The 23523-nt window shown below is 40.6% G+C and overlaps 1 protein-coding gene across 1 annotated transcript in view; it reads left to right on the forward strand.

Moving 5' to 3' along the window:
* Positions 1-2031: 2031 nt before the first annotated feature.
* The window catches only part of me1.L (malic enzyme 1, NADP(+)-dependent, cytosolic L homeolog), a 203176-nt gene continuing 181684 nt past the window's right edge, over positions 2032-23523 (forward strand). Inside the window, exon 1 of the mRNA XM_041563053.1 lies at positions 2032-2120. The gene's annotated coding sequence lies outside the window, so the exon portion shown is untranslated. The remainder of the gene's footprint in view (positions 2121-23523) is intronic.

Consider the following 23523-nt stretch of genomic DNA (forward strand, 5'->3'; position numbering starts at 1 on the left):
AATGAAGACCGATTAAAAAGTTGCTTAGAATTGGCTATACTATAGTAAATGTTAACTTAAGAGGTGAACCACCCCTTTAACAGGATTCTTTGATGGTGATGTGAATTCTTGTAGAGAGTTACAGGTTGTCTCTTGCTTTTTTTTTTTTTACTCAAAGCACATTACACTTCAGTTTGTACTATATATGAATCATTGTGTGCGTGTGTATATGTTTCCCAAAAAAAGGGAAAGTTACACAAATCTGAAAAACTCTAAATCAGCAATTATTAAAATATGTCTGCATTTTACAGATTATACTCAGATCTATTTGTGCAATTCTCTCATCCCATTATAGGGAATTTGCACTTTGTTATATATTTATAATGTTAAGACAGGAGTTCAATAAGAGATGTTTGTGATGTCATTAAATATATTTTGGCATGGCTGTTTTAAATCACCTTGGGCAGGCAATACTTAAAGAAAGCCTACATATTATTTGCAAGTCCTATATTCAGTGTGTCAATATTTAGCATAAAAAGCAGTAACAAACATTTGCATTAGTCAAAATGGAGCTTGTGCTTTTTCCCTGCCATTCCACGAGAGAGTGAATGCACTGGGAGCCTGGAGCATTAGGCCCAGTAAAGGGAAGGCCCCAACGGTGGTGAGGCCTTTGGTGAAGTCGGAGATACAGGGAACCCGTGAATGAGGTGTAGTCAGGACAAGGTAGATACTGTAAGAGCACTTTCTTGGAAAGTGAGACAGAAAGGAATAATGAGCAAGAGCTGCCCGGCTCCAACTAGGAGGGATAACAAGGGGGTAGCAATATGTGGGATCCAGGACACAGGCTCACAGAGATCCTGAGGGTGCATCTATCCATGTGGTACGCTATATCTCCACAGGGTTGTTACAAGGTGCTGGCTCTGAAATACTGTGATGTTACCCGTCATGTATGTGATAAACCTCAAAGGATTGTGAGTATAAAACCCTGCTTTGCGCTTTAAGGCTAAGGCCACACTAGGCGATAGCGCCGCGATTTGACTCGCGGCGACTTTTCGCCGCGACTTTTAAGCCGCAATCGCTGGGGAAACTTTTGCGCTGGCGTCTATGGGGAATCGCGAAAAATCGCCAGCGTAAAAACACACGCGGCGATCTTTTTTCTATTGTCGCTCGAAATCGCCTAGCGAGGCAATTTCGAGCGACAGTAGAGAAAAGATCGCCGCGTGTGTTTTTACGCTGGCGATTTTTCGCGATTCCCCATAGACGCCAGCGCAAAAGTTTCCCCAGCGATTGCGGCTTAAAAGTCGCGGCGAAAAGTCGCCGCGAGTCAAATCGCGGCGCTATCGCCTAGTGTGGCCTTAGCCTAAGAGAATAAAGCCTGTTGCTATTTGTTTGTTTTAAGAACCTTCTGGAGTCCAATTCTTTCATTTAGTCACACAGCACAAGTGAGCCTAGGCTAGATTACACTTTATTTTTTTTGCACAAAATACATTGAAGTCAATGTGTGTTTAGTTGCAACATTTTCTAAAGGCAAAATACATTGAAGTCAATGTGAGTTTAGTGGGTAACTCCCAACAAAACTGAGGGAGTTGACAAGTCTGGGGATACTGCTCCATCCTCCCAACTCATAGCTGACAAAAAAATGACCTCCTATGGACTACCTAACATAAGTGTTGTCTAAACCCTTTACCCTTCTGCATTTTAACAATAAATGGGCGACCTACAATACAACAAGATACAGAATGAAACAGGAGGATTAGGGGACCCTTCTCCATTTATAGAGTTTTGGTTGCTATATTGGTTACTAGACCTGGGGTATCAAAAATCTATAAATAGAGCTTGAACATGTATTTTTTAAAAAAAAAAAAATATTTTCTTGTTAAATGTAGGTGGGGATTTGGATATGCATTCAGTTAAAACATTAAAATGTCCCAGACCTCAATGTGTACATAGCCCTAAAGTATCTAAGCTAGATGGGTTAATTATTACATCTGGATAGACAAACTGACTGATTTATTCTGAGGCAAGAGTTCTCCATGATCTACTAATGTGCCCTGAAGGCTGCTGTTAACACATATGGTTACTGGATATTCTGTGCACAGACATACAATTCTGTTTCTGAATTGAAAGCACTGCTAATTCTGGTAAGTAGCATGTTTCGGTAAAGATGCTTTATAAATAGAGCTGTGTAGGAAAGAGCAACCTCTAATTGTTTGCTTATTCCAAGTATAATGAACACCAGGTGACTTAAACCAAACACTAGAAGATGCAAGTTAATCACAGGTTACAGTCTCAGGGCTGTTGGATCTCAATGTAGTTATTGTGCTGGAATATTACAAGGTCTGTACATCAAAAGGTTTAAGTTGAAATACATCACTGACCTTGGCTAATGTCAACATACTGAAACCAACATAATGATAATAATAAACATAACCAATTTTATTTAACTTGAACAAAACACAAAATACTTAACTGAAAGTTACATGTTCCCTGTATCCTAATGTGCATTTGTTTGCTAAATTATGGCTCTCTGCATATCTGACTGTGGATAGTTCTAGAGTGTCCAGGGAGTTGAGTTAGATTTCAAAAGGCTATAAGCAAATGTGGTTTATACTCCAGTTCAAACAATATAATCTCTCTCTATATATATAATGTTATATTGTATCAGGCTGAATGTCCACGCTCTATTGCTGAACCTCCCATTACTTACGGTACTGGCTTTGCCACAAATCCAAGCGTGGCACGATCTTGTATTGCTAATACATATGACCTGCTGGGTGAGAGAGGCCACTGTATGAAAAGAATGAATCCAGCAATATGTGTGCACAAAGGTAAATATTAAAAAATACATGCAGAGTATAAATATAAGCTAATAAATAGTGTATAAAAATGTATGGATACTTGGCTACAGGAGCTTTGGTTAAAAGTTTATGGTTCTGAATGCAATTATACATAGCCTCAACCAAAATATCTATGATTTGATGTAGGTCACTGGAAGCTATGAAAAATATATTTGAGTTCCCATGTAGCTATAGGAACACATGGTTAAGGATACATCTTTAGATATACTCATTTATTTGTTAATGTGAAGCCAATAAAAATATTGTATGCCAGAACCCTAAGTGACACCAGTCAGTGTCAAAAAAACAACAGGCTATGTCAAGATGGAAGAGCAGGGGTGGTGGATTTATAACTAATGCACTAAATTGTACAAGTGCAGTTACCCAAAACAATGCTTCAGCAGTTAATTTTTCTTCTAAATGCTGGAATATGAAAGGAAAAACAGGACTGTCTGGCAAGGACCACCATCAAGAGGGCCCAGGCAGGCCCAGATTTAAAAACTGTGCACCCCTAGGCCGTTCGCCCCCCCCTGGACCCGACCCACTTGCACATCCACCCACCCACTCACACAGCCACACCATTCACCTCCCTCTGTTCCCCTGATTGCCGGCACTAGGGATTGGGCATGCGGGAGATTCAAACAACTGTCAAAACCTCCCACCTAGTCCACAGTTCAGACAGCAATAAGCCTGCTGGCCTAGGCCCGTCCACAAATCCGGGCCTAGGCCCGTCCACAAATCCGGGTAACCAGTGGGCTAATAATTGGGGTCACGTGGTGGCAGGGCAATGGTAAGTACAATGTTGTAAACAGTATGGGGCCCATACTCAGGTAATTCTTCTTATAGCACCTCCTCTTCAAGCAACACTCATTCATAGTCCAGCAAATTTTTTTGTTACCATTATGTTAAAATTATAATAGCATTGTGTACTCTACAGCATGTGTTTGGTTTGTATATATCCAGTACATACCTCTAACTCCTGGGCACTAAAGTTTAGTAATTGCTGGGAAATTCATACAATAAGGCAGTGATCCCCAACCAGTAGCTCGTGAGCAACATGTTGCTCCCCAACTGCTTGGATGTTGCTCCCAGTGGCCTCAAAGCAGGTGCTTATTTTTGAATTCCTGGCTTGGCGGCAAGTTTTAGTTGCATAAAATCCAGATGTACTGCCAAACAGAGTCTCCTGTAGGCTGCCAGTCCATATAGGTGCTACCCCTAATCAACCACAGCCCTTATTTTACACCAGCCAAGAACATTTTTCATGCTTGTGTTGCTCCCCAACTCTTTTTACATCTGAATGTTGCTCACGGATGAAAAAGGTTGGGGACCCCTGCAATAAGGTATAGTATAAATGGCACTGACTGCTGCATGGTAGCCTGGAGCATATGCTTTTATGGAAGTGTTAAGCATCTGTACAATTTGAATAAAAACAAGACCCACTTCAGTACCTGCAGTATTTGCTGTCTGTTCCCTAAGTATGTGTTTATTTACCTAAACGTGAATTATATGTTTTTAGTAGAACATAGTTAAAGACTTTAAGAAGTTAAAATGATTACTATTTCCAAAAGTTTTGCTTTGTTTTGTATGCTGTTTTCATCACTATTCCTATGAAAAATCAATTTCACTGTGCAACAGTTTTACTCAACTTCACTGCTCTAGACTACACTGAATGTTTTGGTATATATTCACCACCCTTAGAAGTACGGCTGAGACCAGCAGAAAATGAATACTAAGGACATTGTTTATTCAAGGCAATTTCTATTCACTTTTATGTAGTTACATTGTCCTTGAAACAGTAGCTACACAGTTTTTAACCACCCACACCAGAACCATATTCTAATGGTGCAGAGATCTAAAAAGATAATGAGATGTTTTCTTAAAGCAAGCGAAAAATCCAATTAATCAGAAGAAACTCAATAACATTTTACTTCAGTTATTGCTTTTACTTTATAAAAAATAACTATTTGGTGCAGCGATATATGAGATCTTTCCCTTTAAGTGACAATGACATTTCCCTGATATAACATTTCCTTCATTATGCTACAAAACATTATTTCCCTGTTACACAGCATAAGGCTCAGCTTTCTGACATACTGGGTTAGGTGACTGGGGAGCCTGCAAGGGTTATAATAATATATACCTAAACAACATCTTCATGCTTGCTATATATATACACACACACAGAGTTCAGACATAATTTGTAACACACTAACATAACTATGATACTTAAAAGTAATGAAGAAAGTGACTTTAAACTATCCACACCTTAATAGGAAACAAAGCAAACCTCAGAATCTCTGCTGACAGCAATGATAGCTCATCTATTGTTTATAGCAGTTTGTATTTTAGCATAAGTTGGTAATCAATGTCTTGAGGGGAAAACTGCAAAGAATAGTACACAGTTGTAAATCCTGTGAACCTTTTATCTTATATTCAACTCATATTCAAGTCATGATACATTTTTCATTGTGTGCATTTCTATGTTATTGGTTCTTTAGGCCACGTGTGAAGGCTAGTAGAGTGACGATGAAAGGATTTAAAGAAGTGGAGAATTCACAAGTGTTACATTCTTTTTATACTTCTCAAGGGGGGATTGTGTAGACAAATGTGATTGTACTTTATTGTGCATATCATTTTGTTCTCTAGTCAGCATGACACTAGTTCAAGTAAAGAAGAGACAGACAGTCTGATGAGTAAAACACCATGTAGATCTCTTGCATGGTCCATTTAACATCATATAATTCTAGCCCTTTCAACTCTGTTCCCAGCTGTACCTTGCATTAGTTCACTTCTTTTTCCTAGTTTTCACTATATTTTGGTTGTTACAAACAGTATTTCAAACTATATTCAAAACCGTTAACAAATCTTATGTTTTATCCGATGCAAATCTCATTGCAGTCTATGGGGAAATCTGCATATGAATTATGAGTCTGGCAAATGCACCAAGCCAGGCCTTTTAGAGTAGAGTTGAGTTTTAGGAGTCAGTTGTTATAAAATACACAAATGGAAGCTTTGTTCCTCAACAGAGCTGTACATATATTGGTTTATAACGTTTATTCATGTGTCAACCGTTTCCAAAGAAATGTCATTCCACACCTTTGATCTATGTATGGCAGAAAAAACATACAGTATACCTATTATAGCTTTGCAGCCCTGCTTACTTCTAGGTAAAACCTTTACATATGATGCCTTGCAAATGTATTCAGACAACGAGCCTATGCGCTCATTTTTTTTTAAGTGGTAGACCCAATACAACTTTGGTCTCCGGTGGAGAAATCCTCATCTTGTTTATCACAATTTACAATTACACATAAATATTTATTTTTATGACATTTATCAGGCAGATTTATCAAGGGTCGAATTTCTAGGGTTAATAAACCCTCAAAGTAAAATCCTTCGAATTAGAAGGATTCAGCGCAAATGCTTTGATCGAACGATCGAATAAAAATCGTTTGATTGAACGATAAAATCATTAGATCGAACGATTCGAAGGTTTTTAAGCGATCGATCAAATGATTTTTATTAGATCAAAAAAAGCTTCGAAAAGTGCTGGGGAAGGTCCCCATAGGCTAATATTGCAGCTCGGTAGGTTTAAAGTGGCAAAGTATGAAGTCGAAGTATTTTTTAAAGAGACAGTACTTAGACTATCGAATGGTCAAATAGTCGAACGATTTTTACTTCGAATCATTCGATTAGATCAAATTAGATCGAATTTGACCCATTCAATGGGTCATTTTAAGTACCCAAAAAAATACTTCGAAATTCAAATTTTTTTTCATTTGAATTCTTCACTCGAGCTTATTAAATCTGCCCCTTAGTGTTGGACTGGGGTGTCCAGGGCCCACCGGGGCTGCAACCTGAAGGGCTCCCCTTGCAACCTCAATGACCCCCCCTGGCATCCGCCCCCCACCCATGCTGCAACACATACCTTATACTTCCTTCCTCCTCTTTTACAGAAGGGCACAGGCAGCTGTGAATGAACAGGGGTGTGTCTGCAGCATCCATGGAGAATGGTTCTAGGTTGGTGGAGCCCATAATGGCCAGGGCCCATCGGGGTTTTTCCCATCATCCCACCAGCCAAGTCCAACCCTAATTATGTTTTCTTTTTTGTACTTAAGCCACTCCAGGGTTACTGCTGAAATAGGACTTTTGCCCAAACTTCAGATTTTTAGCAGACTGAAAGAGAGATTCACAGCATATTTATGTGTATTTGTATCATCTATTTTTCCTTCTATTTCAATAATCATGCTAATTTGAAAGATGATCGTCCCAGATCATCATCATCTTTTATAATGCACCACTCTTCTATAATGGCCAGTTTTTGCAGAGCACTTGATATGGCTGGTTCCACCTTCACTTCTAGATCTGCTAAAAAAAAGTTGTACCCCCATAGGAAGAGGCGACTGACACAGTTGATAATGACTTATTCAATTTAAAATTACACACCAACTGTACATCACCCCACAGAAACTGCAAAGGATGTCCAATTCTGCAATTATATTGGAGGGAGGTGGTCAAATACATGGTTGATAATTTAGCATTTCCCAACATCTGCATCTGGAAATTTGTCTGCTGGGCCTAGTAGACGACCCTTTTCCATTGAATAAGAACAGGTCCTTAGCAAGGGTTCTTCTATACTATGCAAAGAAGATAATTGCAATGTGTTGGATGGGACATACAACACCCAAAGTGGAACACTGGATCTGCTGGTAAATATAGTCCAAACAAATAGTTATTTATTAACACACAGTATATATATAAGAAAGAGTCCACTCCAAAAATAGCAAAAGATGTGAGTTTTTTTTCCAAAAACTCAAAAAGTTGTTAAAAGTTCATATACATTTATTAGGACAATACAGGTGGAGGCCTAACACATTTCTTGCTTATTGGGGCACTTACCCATAGGCTACAGAACACCCCCATGTACATTTCTCATATAGGGGCTGTGACCAATCACAACAGTGTAAATATCAATTCACTCCAAAAATGTATACTCTCATTACAACTGTCCTTGATATAAATTCCCTGAAGGCAAGTTGGCAATGGACATAGAAATCTGTCCCCTTTTGGTATGTTACATGTGGTGTGTGCTGAATATACAATAACGTCAATGAGCCACACACACACACACTATTACTGTATATGCAGTCGGATTGCTTACACCATTTATTGTGACCATCTTTACATCAACATTTTTGGCGGCACAACCCGCCTTGCACTGATCCTGGTGAAGGTAAGGATGTGCCCCTGTACCTTCAGGGGGGAGATAGGATCAATGTTTGTATCCAAAGGCCAACTACAGTACTTGCAAAAGTGCAAAAGGGTAATTACAGTAACTATTATTACTTACTAGTGATGCATGGTCTTCAGTAGTTTCTTCTTAAAGCTTGTGTCATTCACATTTTCACAAAGGAGAAACTTTATCTCACACACACATAAAACCTCAATCCAGATGTAAATCCCATTCACCCTGAGAAAGCAGGAATCAACCTGTGTCCCACCTTGGAGGATTATTTCATAACAGTGTCCCTAGTTTATATTGTGCTTCATTAGCAGCAGATGTGACCCTGCTTTTACCATTTTAAAGTTTATCATGGCACTTACTTGCCCTTACAAGACCAACTTTTTGGCCTCAGGCATTTTGGATCAACATCTTTATTGTTTTCCCCTTGTTAAACCTCAAAAGAGTTACTGAGTGCCTGATATGGATTCTTGAGGTGGAATTTATGGCTATTATACCATGCCTATTAAACAGTCTTTATTAGGCCAGATCTGCATTTGAAAGTGAATTGCAATGGCTCTTTTAAAATAAAAGAGAAAAGCATACAGGAACATATAATACATTGTAAATTGAGCCTTTCAATATACTATGATTTCTAAAATATTAACATCCCAATTTACCACTAATCATATTATACATTTATGTATATATCACAGCAAAGATGGCACACACCAAACAGAAGCAAAGTGCCCTAGATGCCTCATAGAAGGCTTTACGCTATTGTGTATTTCAGCACACACCACGTGTACCTGGGTGCCATATAGAGATTCAGCATATTCTCCACACGAAAATACAGCACTTGCAGGATTTTGTGATCAAAAGCTCAAAAGTTTTTATTGGTACATTGACATTTCAATCCCCACTTTGACCTTTCTCAAGGATACAAGGGTAACCATGCATCCATGCAGTAAGTAATCTTTCCTCTTCAGCAGTTGAATCTTCCTTGAATTCCTAGTGTGATGCTTTTCTGGCTGTCAGATATCTCTAGTTTTGATCTTCTGCGTTGTCTGTTTATTCTACGTTCCGGCTCCATTCTTGCACTTAATCACTGTACTTTTGTTGTTTGAAGCCACTGCCAGAAAGTGCTGTTGTAACTGAACTGCTTCTCAACCAAGCATACGGTCATTGCTAAGACTTTGCCTACAAGCTAAGCCCTTTTCCTGTCATCTACCTTCTTTAAAAGGGGACTGTTGCTATTTGAGCTTGTCTTGCTTAATTTCCCTGTGCTCCAGCTTTACTAGAAGGGTTTAGTGCTGTTTCTATACATAATGTAAATGAGAATCTAGTACAGTTTTTTTGCACATCTTTACTGTCACTATATTAGACCCAATCAGCACTCAAAACTGAACAGTCTACTAAACAGTTACCAAAAATGTCCTGACCAATGCATAATTAGTAAATCATCTCATCATCTGTTTGCAAAAGATTAGGGACAGTAATCGATATGCTAATGTCAATAATGTAAAAGTGCATATGCCAACTGGTCTAGGTGTACAGCATGACATTTCTTGTCAAGGTATTTTTAGGAGAAAATCACTGTTTTGTACACAGTACTCACAACCATGGCTTTTCCATGCAGCTTTCACACTTTTCTCTCTAAGGCTAAGGTCTGGGAGCATCTCCTGCCCATAGGAGAGGGGGCAGAGAGAGCCCACTCCACTAGTCAGGCTAAAGCACTAATGTGTGTCAGAGCTCTTTACAGTGCAGCAGCCATGCACTAAGCTAAAGAATAATAACAAGGCTGACAACAAGCCTTATTTTTCACTACGAGTTGTACCATTGCAGCCCATATTAAAAGTAGAAAAGCATTATTGAAAGGGGAGAAGGGACTGAACCATTCTTCAGATGTTTTGTGATGTTTTATTAAGGCTTTTTGGATTTTATCTAGATTGGAGTTGTTAAGCAGAATCTTCCACAAAAGATTCATCTGAATACTGAAACAAATTAAAACCCGAGTTTGCATATTTAAATTAAAGATAACTAAAAATGTCATTATATATGAACAGAAAATTGTCAAACTGAGCGCTTTAAAGTCATGTGACTTCAGATTTGGTTTGTATAAATGACTTGGGATTCGTCTAAACCCTAAGTGAATCCCAAAGTAAATGTTGTTGGCTTTATGGATCCATATTTTCATACTGTATAGCAAGAACATCAGTGGCCAAGAAATAGATTTTTGGTCTTACGATACCTTAGGTTTCATTCACAACCTCAAGTCCAGAGTGCAAAGTGCCATTTGGGGCCCAAATCTCTGTGTTAATTGTTGCAGGTGGGAACAGTTTCCTGTGTAACTAGTAGGTGCACTGCTCTCTATACACAATTGGTGGTGGGGCAGAAACAGCAACATTGAATGTTTAAAAAATGCTGTTCTGTGTGTGACTACAAATGAACTTGTGGGTTCTAAATGAAAACAGCAGATATGCCCTTACTGTTCACCACAAGCTGATGGAGCATGGAATATTTTTCAACCATCAGAAAAGCACCAAAAGTCACATCAACAACAGTTCTGAATCTTAAAAACATTCCAGCGTGGCGAGCAGCAGTAATGATCCTTTATCATTGATATCATTACTAATTACTAATGATATCATAGTAATGATCCTTATCAGACATTACCGGTATTCCAGATTCAGTTCCAAGTTATTTTATGGTTTATCACATGAAAATGTACGGCCAAGATTCAATTTGAGTAGAAAAAACTTTTCTCCTAATTCTATTCCAGTTTTTTCTCATAAACTTCACTAGAGTGATATGTTTTGATAAAAAACACAAGGCGTTTATGATTTACTATATTCAGTGTTAGGGATGTAGGGAACCGCCGATAATGTGTTCGCGAACGCCGTTCGCGAACACCGGCAAAAATTGCGAACAGTTCGCGAACAGTTCGCGAACTTCGAACATCCGAAAATCGTTCGATTCGAACGATCGAAGGATTTTAATCGTTCGATTTTAGCGATCGAATGGTCGAACGATTTTGACGCGAACGCCTATTGGCGAGCGTCGCGCGACGTTCGCGAACTTGCGGCGGACGCGAACAGCCGATGTTCGCGCGAACAAGTTCGCCGGCGAACAGTCCGCGACATCCCTACTCAGTGTCTCCTCCCTCAACCTTTGGGTCGCACAGTTGTGCACTGTGAAGTTCATAAATAGAGATGTCGCGAACTGTTCGCCGGCGAACTTGTTCGCGCGAACATCGGGTGTTCGCGCTCGCCGGAAGTTCGCGAACGTCGCGCGACGTTCGCCATTTTGGGTTCGCCATTGTTGGCGCTTTTTTTTGCCCTCTCACCCCAGACCAGCAGGTACATGGCAGCCAATCAGGAAGCTCTCCCCTGGACCACTCCCCTTCCCTATAAAAACCGAAGCCCTGCAGCGTTTTTTCACTCTGCCTGTGTGTGCTGAAGAGATAGTGTAGGGAGAGAGCTGCTGCCTGTTAGTGATTTCAGGGACAGTTGAAAGTTTGCTGGCTAGTAATCGTTTTGATACTGCTCTGTTATTGGAGGGACAGAAGTCTGCAGGGGTTTGAGGGACATTTTAGCTTAGGTAGCTTTGCTGGCTAGTAATCTACCTTCTACTGCAGTGCTCTGTATGTAGCTGCAGTGGGCAGCTGTCCTGCTTCTGATCTCATCTGCTGACTGCTGCAATAACAGTAGTCCTTGTAAGGACTGCTTTTATTTATTTTTTTGTTGTTTTACTACTACTACTACTACTACTATAAGAGCCCAGTGCTATTAGTCTAGCAGTGTTGGGGAGTGGGACTGGTGTGCTAATCTGCTGCTCCTAGTAGTTCAGCAGCACCAACTTTAATTTTTTTTTTTTAATATTCATTTTTTTTTATTTTACTTTTTTTTATTTTACTACCGCTGTAGTAGTGTATAAGTTGACCTTTTAGGCATTATTTGCCCTGTAGGCATTATTTGCACACTGTTTTCTTCAACCCGCCATCTAGCTGTGTGACCTTGTTCACATTCTGTCTAAATATCCATAATATTACCGTCTCCAGAAAAAACACCGGAGTGACTTTTTTCAAGCAGCCATAATATATTTTACGTAATCCGTATCCACCGCTGTAGTAGTGTATACGTTGACCTTGTAGGCATTATTTGCACACTGTTTTCTTCAACCCGCCATCTAGCTGTGTGACCTTGTTCACATTCTGTCTAAATATCCATAATATTACCGTCTCCAGAAAAAACACCGGAGTGACTTTTTTCAAGCAGCCATAATATATTTTACGTAATCCGTATCCACCGCTGTAGTAGTGTATACGTTGACCTTGTAGGCATTATTTGCACAGTGTTTTCTTCAACCCGCCATCTAGCTGTGTGACCTTGTTCACATTCTGTCTAAATATCCATAATATTACCGTCTCCAGAAAAAACACCGGAGTGACTTTTTTCAAGCAGCCATAATATATTTTACGTAATCCGTATCCACCGCTGTAGTAGTGTATACGTTGACCTTGTAGGCATTATTTGCACACTGTTTTCTTCAACCCGCCATCTAGCTGTGTGACCTTGTTCACATTCTGTCTAAATATCCATAATATTACCGTCTCCAGAAAAAACACCGGAGTGACTTTTTTCAAGCAGCCATAATATATTTTACGTAATCCGTATCCACCGCTGTAGTAGTGTATACGTTGACCTTGTAGGCATTATTTGCACAGTGTTTTCTTCAACCCGCCATCTAGCTGTGTGACCTTGTTCACATTCTGTCTAAATATCCATAATATTACCGTCTCCAGAAAAAACACCGGAGTGACTTTTTTCAAGCAGCCATAATATATTTTACGTAATCCGTATCCACCGCTGTAGTAGTGTATACGTTGACCTTGTAGGCATTATTTGCACACTGTTTTCTTCAACCCGCCATCTAGCTGTGTGACCTTGTTCACATTCTGTCTAAATATCCATAATATTACCGTCTCCAGAAAAAACACCGGAGTGACTTTTTTCAAGCAGCCATAATATATTTTACGTAATCCGTATCCACCGCTGTAGTAGTGTATACGTTGACCTTGTAGGCATTATTTGCACACTGTTTTCTTCAACCCGCCATCTAGCTGTGTGACCTTGTTCACATTCTGTCTAAATATCCATAATATTACCGTCTCCAGAAAAAACACCGGAGTGACTTTTTTCAAGCAGCCATAATATATTTTACGTAATCCGTATCCACCGCTGTAGTAGTGTATACGTTGACCTTGTAGGCATTATTTGCACACTGTTTTCTTCAACCCGCCATCTAGCTGTGTGACCTTGTTCACATTCTGTCTAAATATCCATAATATTACCGTCTCCAGAAAAAACACCGGAGTGACTTTTTTCAAGCAGCCATAATATATTTTACGTAATCCGTATCCACCGCTGTAGTAGTGTATACGTTGACCTTGTAGGCATTATTTGCACACTGTTTTCTTCAACCCGCCATCTAGCTGTGTGACCTTGTTCACATTCTGTCTAAATATCCATAATATTACCGTCTCCAGAAAAAACACCGGAGTGACTTTTTTCAAGCAGCCATAATATATTTTACGTAATCCGTATCCACCGCTGTAGTAGTGTATACGTTGACCTTGTAGGCATTATTTGCACAGTGTTTTCTTCAACCCGCCATCTAGCTGTGTGACCTTGTTCACATTCTGTCTAAATATCCATAATATTACCGTCTCCAGAAAAAACACCGGAGTGACTTTTTTCAAGCAGCCATAATATATTTTACGTAATCCGTATCCACCGCTGTAGTAGTGTATACGTTGACCTTGTAGGCATTATTTGCACACTGTTTTCTTCAACCCGCCATCTAGCTGTGTGACCTTGTTCACATTCTGTCTAAATATCCATAATATTACCGTCTCCAGAAAAAACACCGGAGTGACTTTTTTCAAGCAGCCATAATATATTTTACGTAATCCGTATCCACCGCTGTAGTAGTGTATACGTTGACCTTGTAGGCATTATTTGCACACTGTTTTCTTCAACCCGCCATCTAGCTGTGTGACCTTGTTCACATTCTGTCTAAATATCCATAATATTACCGTCTCCAGAAAAAACACCGGAGTGACTTTTTTCAAGCAGCCATAATATATTTTACGTAATCCGTATCCACCGCTGTAGTAGTGTATACGTTGACCTTGTAGGCATTATTTGCACACTGTTTTCTTCAACCCGCCATCTAGCTGTGTGACCTTGTTCACATTCTGTCTAAATATCCATAATATTACCGTCTCCAGAAAAAACACCGGAGTGACTTTTTTCAAGCAGCCATAATATATTTTACGTAATCCGTATCCACCGCTGTAGTAGTGTATACGTTGACCTTGTAGGCATTATTTGCACACTGTTTTCTTCAACCCGCCATCTAGCTGTGTGTATTATCGTTTCCAGAAAAACCAACTGAGTTTTTGTTGTTGTTGTTGTTTTTTAAAAAATAATGCCAGGCAAAGGCAGGCCGCCACGCAGAGGCCGTGCTAGGGGCCGTGCTGCTATGCAATCCTGTGGCCCTAGCAAATTGCCCAGTTTTAAAAAGCCAATGACCCTGAACTCCCAAAATGCTGAAGAGGTAGTTGACTGGCTTACACAGCACACCCCATCCTCTACCGTTTCTAACTTTACCACAACATCCTCCTCATCCTCCACTGCTATGGCCACCCCACGTAACACTTCCTCCACCACCGGTGCCCCTTCTTCACTGGGGTCAGAGGAGTTATTTTCCCATGAGTTTCTTGAACTGAGTAATGCGCAACCATTATTGCCAGAAGAAGATGAAGGAGATGAGGACCTTACACCAGATTTAATTCTGGCAGAGAACACGACAGAGATGGACATAATGAGTGATGAGGAGGAGGTCCCCGCTGCTGCTTCCTTCTGTGATGTGTCAGAAGAAATTGATGCATCTGAGGAGAATGATGATGAGGAGATTGATGTTTTGTGGGTGCCTAGTAGAAGAGAGCAAGAGGAGGGTAGTTCAGATGGAGAGACGGAGAGTCAGAGAGGCAGTAGGAGAATAAGACTTAGAAGAAGCAGGGAGGACAGCCCGCAGGGATCAGTAGGGCAACAACATGTATCGGCACCTGTGTTCAGCCGGCCAACGCACCCGCCATTGCCGCCAATGCCGCCAACTTCTACTGTTACCGCCAGATCGCACACTTCCAAAAAGTCAGCAGTGTGGGATTTTTTTAATGTGTGTGCCTCTGACAAAAGCATTGTAATTTGCAATGAGTGCAGTCAGAAACTGAGCCTTGGTAAGCCCAACAGCCACATAGGTACAACTTCTATGCGAAGGCACATGAGCGGCAAGCACAAAGCACTTTGGGAGCAACACCTCAAAGGCAACAGGCAAACTAAAAGCCACACTCCTTCTGGTCCAGCATCTTACTGCTCTACCTCTGCTCTCCTTGACCCGTCTGAACCACCCTCCACTCCGCCTTCCACCTTGACCACCTGTTCCCATTCCCAGTCATCTGCCACCAGCCAAGTTTCTGTGAAGGCCATGTTTGAGCGTAAGAAGCCAATGTCTGACTGTCACCCCCTTGCCCGGCGTCTGACAGCTGGCTTGTCTGCACTCTTAGCCCGCCAGCTTTTACCATACCAGCTGGTGGACTCTGAGGCCTTCCGCAAATTTGTAGCAATTGGGACACCGCAGTGGAAGGTACCCAGCCGCAATTTTTTTTCTAAAAAGGGAATACCACACCTGTACCAACATGTGCAGAGCCAAGTTACCGCATCTCTGTCACTTAGTGTTGGGCCAAAGGTCCATATGACTACTGACGCATGGTCCTCCAAGCATGGTCAGGGCAGGTATGTCACCTACACTGCCCACTGGGTGAACTTGGTAATGGCTGGGAAGCAGGGAATGGGTAGCTCAACAACAACAGTGGAGTTGGTGTCACCGCCACGGATTGCACGCGGTTCTGCCACCACCTCTACTCCTCCATCGCTCTCTACCTCGTCTTCTTCTTCTTCTTACTCTGCTGCTGGGTCCTCCTTCTCCTCCTCCACACCTGTGCACCCCCAGCTCCCCCTAGGCTATTCGACGTGCCAGGTACGCCGTTGTCACGCTGTCTTGGGGATGACGTGCCTGGAAAGCAAAAACCATACCGGATCTGTACTCCTGTCATCTCTGCAGTCACAGGCCGATCGGTGGCTGACCCCACACCAACTGCAGATCGGAAAAGTGGTGTGTGACAATGGAAGCAATCTGTTGGCAGCGTTGAGACTAGGCAATTTAACACATGTGCCCTGCATGGCACATGTGTTAAATTTAATAGTCCAACGTTTTGTCTCCAAGTACCCAGGATTCCAGGACGTTCTCACCCAGTCCAGAAAGGTGTCGGCCCATTTCAGACGTTCCTACACAGCCATGGCACGCCTTGCTGACATTCAGCAGCGCTACAACATGCCAGTCAGGCGTTTGATTTCTGACAGCCAGACTCGCTGGAATTCAACGCTCCTTATGTTGGAACGTCTGCTGCAACAACAAAGGGCCGTCAACGAGTACCTTTTTGAACTGGGTGGTAGGACTGGATCTGCACAGCTGGGGATTTTTTTCCCCCGTTACTGGGTGCTTATGCGCGATGCCTGCAGGCTCATGCGACCTTTTGAAGAGGTGACAAATATGGTCAGTCGCACCGAAGGCACCATCAGCGACCTAATACCCTTCGCTTTATTCCTGGAGCGTGCCGTGCGACGAGTGACAGATGAGGCTGTAGACCAGCGTGACGAGGAGCTGGAAGCGCACGATTTCTGGTCGGAATCACCAGAACGAACCCAGGCACCTGCTGCAACGCAGGGAGAGGTGCCAGAAGTGGAGTCAGAGGAGGAAGGTGGCTCCACTCCGCCTTCCACCTTGACCACCTGTTCCCATTCCCAGTCATCTGCCACCAGCCAAGTTTCTGTGAAGGCCATGTTTGAGCGTAAGAAGCCAATGTCTGACTGTCACCCCCTTGCCCGGCGTCTGACAGCTGGCTTGTCTGCACTCTTAGCCCGCCAGCTTTTACCATACCAGCTAGGCATTGTTTGCCCAGTTTTTTTGGCCGCAGCCACTGACGCACAGAGGCCAGAAAAAATATGCCATATAAATGCTGAAAATAGTCATTTTTTGCCATACGTTGACTCAACGTATATGGCAAAAAATGACTATTTTCAGCATTTATATGGCATATTTTTTCTGGCAACTGTGCTTCAGTGGCTGCGACCAAAAAAACTGGGCAAACAATGCCTACAAGGTCAACGTATGGCAAAAAATGACTATTTTCAGCATTTATATGGCATATTTTTTCTGGCAACTGTGCTTCAGTGGCTGCAACCAAAAAAACTGGGCAAACAATGTCTACAAGGTCAACGTATGGCGAAAAATGACTATTTTCAGCATTTATATGGCATATTTTTTCTGGCAACTGTGCTTCAGTGGCTGCGTCCAAAAAAACTGGGCAAACAATGCCTACAAGGTCAACGTATGGCAGTTGTTTAAAGAGAACAGTAGATTACTAGCCAGCAAAGCTACCTAAGCTAAAATGTCCCTCAAATCCCTGCAGACTTCTGTCCCTCCAATACAGAGCAGTATCAAGCAGATTACTAGCCAGCAAACTTACTATCATCTGTCCCTGAAATCACTAACAGCTCTCCCCCTACACTATCTCTTCCAAGCACACACAGGCAGATTTTTCAGATACATTTTTGCCCTTGATCCCCCTCTGGCATGCCACTGTCCAGGTCGTTGCACCCTTTAAACAACTTTAAAATCATTTTTCTGGCCAGAAATTTTTTTTTTAGATGTTAAAGTTCGCCTTCCCATTGAAGTCTATGGGGTTCGCGAACCGTTCGCGAACCGCTCGCGTTTTTGCGCAAGTTCGCGAATATGTTCGCGAACTTTTTTTCCGACGTTCGCTACATCCCTATTCATAAACATGCAACATATGACATCCCTAGTTTTGATTTTTAAAACTAAGGATGGGACATCCCTAAACTATAAACAGTGCCAATCCAGTAGCTTGTACTCAACTTAGTTGACCATTCACATTTAAAGCTTTAGGCTACAGTCACAAGGGACTGTCCTGTGTTAATACTTTTTTCAGCAACAGTTGTTCAGGTTCTTTGAATTGAGAAATAACAAACCTTTATTTGTTGGTCATACATGATCTTCCAATACACTGAAGAAACGTTTCCATTTGTATTTCAGTCTACAGGAGGATTGCAGGGCTCCAGTCTGTGGTAACTAACATATTTGATTATCTATGGCCTGCAAAGTTTAGCTGGTTGGGGTATCAGACTCTAAGGTAACACTGGGCTGGAGGGTATGGGGAGTTGAGTTTGAACTGTATAAAAAGTACAAAAAAGAGTTCATGGTAAATAAAACCACCAAACCATTATTCTGTAATTCATTACTTTTAACTTAAAGGACATGTAACCCCATCCCCCACGCACACAAAAATCAGTGAATAACCTCTTTGAAATCTTTAAATTCCTACAACATTGGTTGTTAAAAGGTTACTAAGGTTTGCAGCATTCCCTTAATCACTTTCCGTCTCCTCCTCTAACCCACTCCCTCAGGAATTTGCTATGGCTGTTGGCCCATGAGCATGCTCAGTTCTTCTCAGGTTACTAAAGACACCTTCCAGTCTAGCAGCTAATGAAGACGTGGTATTGCTGGTTCCCATAGAAACTTTGCTCTAGCTGTAGGGTCCTATTTTTTTCTGCTAACCTCCTCTCCTGAGCTCAGCTTAACCATTACAGTGCTCAATCCAAGCAGGACTTTTTTTTTTTTTATATCAAAGTAAGTTCTGTCTGTATGTGATTGCATAGACTTTGCAGTGCACATGTGCTGTTTGCAGATGTAAATGACACTGAAGATGTATCAGAGGGAAAATGGGCACCAGGTAAAAGCTGCTATTTGTTAAAGGAAAATGTGATGGTACTGACAAAAGGAGGGGATATATGCAGTACAAATAAATAATGCCATTTGGGTGGGAGAGATGTGGCCAATTTATGTACATGGTTGGAAAATGTAGGCTTTACATGGACTTTAAGAATTTTTTTTATCAGTAAAGATAGTAAAAGAAGCTTAAAGGTGAGGCAGTATCCAGTTCTCATCTCATTACCAATTAGTGCTCTTTCATCTATACAAATAATACTTTATATAATTATAACTAATATGTTCTGTATTCTTGATGTCTCCGATTTGATTGGTGATTACAATTCCTTGAGTGCCCTATAAGATCTGCATTTCTGCACAGTGAAACATGGGATTCCCAACCAGTGTCGGACTGGCCCGGCGGGATACCGGGAAAAAACCCGGTGGGCCCCGACCCTCGTGGGCCCCCGCCGGGCCAGAACCCTTCTGTAGATATTTCCAATCGGAAAAAAAAACAGCAGTCCCGGTGGGCCCCGGGCCCCCCAGTCCGACCCTGTTCCCAACTTGTAATGGGAGTTTTGTACTCAAGAGCTCAAGTACACTTATGAAATAATGGAAGGTCATAATCACACAGGAGACAAAATCTCCCAGTGTGGCATTATATGATGTAGCTACAGCACATTTAGCATAATCTTGTGCTTCTGGGGGCATGGCTCCCTGCAGTGTCTAGCAGGCAGCAGGCATCTAAGGTGATAAACGGGCTTTTCATTCAGCAAGTAGCTAACTGCCTGAAGTAAAAGACAAAAATATGGTCAACGTAGTGAAATCCTGTTTTTGGCATTGCAGCAAAGGAAAAAAAGTCTTCCAATGAACCACAGAGTTTGGAAAGCTAAAAAAGACATAGTTACAGAACCTCTACTGGTTGCAAATACAGACAGCCTTGAATGTTGAAATGAAGGCCAAGTTTGCAGAACTGTAAATAAACAGCCAATGTGAGCATTGTATCATTTTGCCAGACAACTTGATACTTTCTTTCAAATTTAAAACAGAACCAAACCTTTTAAAAATATCTTTTTATGAATAGTGGCTCTTCAGGTCCTAAAATCTCCATTATGAGTATCTATAGCCAAATAGGTTCATGTACTTCCAGTAACAAAAATGAGTTTGTATTAAAAAATCTGCCAAAATCAATTACAATGCCTTACAGTTCTGGCAAAAGAATTAGGTTCATGAGTTATTTGTTGTACTCAAACTCAGCAATTTTAAATCCAAACTGAAAAACATATGGCATTATCCTTTTAACTAATCCCAGTCTTTATTGGGCTGTATACAACACTCTGAGACAAAAAAAAAATTCATTAATACTCATGCCAAGTTTTTTCTTTCTTGCTTCTCAGCTGTTGCTCTCAGCAAGATTTGTTCCACACACTCATAAATAGTGTTTATGCACAATGGAATTTGTAAACAAAGCAATGTGCACACCATGTGTAGTATTGGAGAACTTGGTGGGTGACAGTCCAGGTGCCCCAATCCCTTTAAAATATATGTGCATGATATGAGGGAAACTAGGAAATATATATATATATATATATATATATATATATATACAGTATATATATATAGAGAGAGAGAGAGAGAGAGAGCGAGAGAGAGAGAGAGAGAGAGAGAGACGATCTACCTTTTCCATAAATTCATCAAAAATTGAGTAAAGTAAGCCCGTGAATATTACTCGGCATGTTTATTTTTCACTTTCCCAAACACAAACTATGACTTTGACTTCACCCTATCTCCTACATCAGTGCTGCCAACTTCTGTGGTACCAAGGGCCAGAATTTTTCTGGCCTATATGGTGGAGGGCCTATGATGGAAGTTGGTGTTGACCACTCCCTGTTTTAAAACCACACCCACTTTAAACCACACCCATGTTACCAAAGGACCAAGTCCACATTAATGGTGCTCACTGCTTGGATATCACTTATCACTCATATGTGAAAAAAGTTAAGTCATATGAAGACATACCGTTTAATCCATGTGCCTCCTCCTTCCATGTGGATAACACAGAGCCTCCTCCCCCAGCACATGATCAAACACATTAGGAGCCCCTAACAATAATTTTCAAATGCTAACAAACCCCCAGAACAAACCAGGCTTACGTTCTACAGGCAGAGCAGAGCACACAAAGGAAAAATATGGCACACCCAAGGACCATAGGGTAGGCATAGTATGGCACATCCAGGAAGCATAGGGCAGACAGAGTATGGCACATCCAAGGAGCATAGGTCAGGCAGATTATGGCACACAGAGGGAGCATAGTGGAGGCATAGTATGGCACACACAGGGAGCATAGGGCAGGCAGAGTATGGCACACACAGGGAGCATAGGACAGGTAGAGTATGGCACACACAGGGAATACAACAAATATGCAAAGGGATAGTGGCTATCTGTATATATAAGGCTATCTGTATACAGATGCATAATTTACAAGGCACTATTTTAACCCAAAGCCATTACCTAGTAGATTTTAATTTTGTTAAAATGATGCTTATATGTCCATATCAGAATATGTCAGATTTAACGTCAAACAAACAACTTTTATAATATAAACATACTGAGCAGGACACTCCATGATTTGCAGCAATCTGGCACAACCTAGATTTAGCAAGATGTTTGATGATACAAAAGCGGCCAAACTTCACTAGATAAAAGCCTGGATCTTGAATAGTGTTTGACAAATATATATATATATATATATATATATATATATATATATATATATATATATATATATATATATATATATTCTTCTGGGGACAAAAGAAATAGAGTTATATCTGGTTCTTGTTTCATTTGCATTTTATGTGCACTTTTATACTACAGACACACAGTTTTTAATAATTATTTTAAAGAATGCAAAAAAAAAAAACAAGGGGCAAAAGATTTCTTCTGTAATTAAAGGTGATGGCACACGAGGATATTTGCTGCCCACACTCATGGCTGCAGCAGGGAACAAATCTCCCAAAAAAGACCTCCCCTATAACTTATAGTCAATCATAGTCTAATCATAGAAAATTGCAAAGGGAGGCATTTTTCCATCGGTTAACCAGATTGTTGTGAAAAATAGGTTTTACTTATGGCGATCTTAAACTTACGTTATGGGAGGTCTTTTTCAGGAGATTTGTCATCCTGCAGTAGTGAATATTTAACCATGGGAGACAAATCTCATTGTGTACCATCACCCTTAAAGTGAGTTTATCAAGACCATAAACTAAAAAATAGCTAGTAGTGAAAGTCCTTTTATAAATTCATATATTACAATACAATACACAGATAATGGTTTTGGTCTTAAGGGATTGTAAGAATGTTGGGGTTCAGATTTACAGTAAAACATTTGGTTGGGCACCCTTAGATGTCAACAAGGCTATAGAAAATAGATGTATAAATCTATATAGATATCTCTAACTATAATTATACATCAATACCTTTCCACTAATTTGGGCATTCCTAGTGGGGGCAAAAGTTTTGGTATCACTGCTCTAGACTATAAATGTTAAAACTGGCTAATAGTGACCCACTATTTATGAGGTCTGGTCATCATACCTTTTTTAAGAATTTAAATGAGAGGAAATATACTGCAAACAGGGGATCAGCTTTCCACATCCACACACAAAAAGAAGAGTAATGATCCCATACAGTAATAACAGGTGCAAAGTTTACTCCAGGTCTCCTGGCCCATAGAAGCCAGTTAGTAGGAAGCACTTAATTATTTGCCACAATCTATTTGCCTTTTGTTACAGTGCTCAGCCAATGTTTAGACCAGGCATGCAAAACAATGCCAAAAACCAGATACCACTGGGAATAAAATATTTTTTCTTGGCTAGGGTTGACATCAACAATCTAGGCGAATAACACATATTGCAGGGCTGCATTTCAACATGACTCTAGGCACTTCATTTTTCATAACCTCTTTTTATTATGAATTGTTCCTTGTAAATCTAGTTGCAAGATCATTGGGTAATTGGGGAGAACATAAACATATAATTAGCATGGATGCAATGATTGCTGATGGATTACATTTACACTGCACTGATTCCTATTTACAGTTGCCACATCTCATTTTTTTGTTGTGAATGTGTAACACCATACTTTTTTTTAACCTGATATACTGTACAGAAAATTAATGGCCAAATGTAAGCTTTGGCTCCAGTCAGAATGTCAATCTTAGTAAAACATTTTTTTGTTCTTTAGCTAGAAGCCATGCCTGCTCATACCCAATCAACTGTTGGTTAACTGAAAGGGGGAAGGGGAAAAGCTTCCTATAACCCATATCCATATGACATGTTTAAACTAATTATTAATATGCTGTGTTCCAGTGTAAGGCAATAAAGTGACTACAATATTCAATAAGATATACTATGTTTTGTAACATGTAGTTTGTTGTCTGTTCTTCAGATTATACTTGGCTGGGTTTCAACCCAAGGCTTGATACTTGCTCTGTTTATTATGCTCAGCTGCATTATACTATGCAGCAGTGGTTTACACCTCCATTTGCTCCTGTCTTTATAAACCCCACTCCTA

This window comes from Xenopus laevis, chromosome 5L (genome assembly GCF_017654675.1).
Source record: "Xenopus laevis strain J_2021 chromosome 5L, Xenopus_laevis_v10.1, whole genome shotgun sequence".
NCBI lineage: Eukaryota > Metazoa > Chordata > Amphibia > Anura > Pipidae > Xenopus > Xenopus laevis.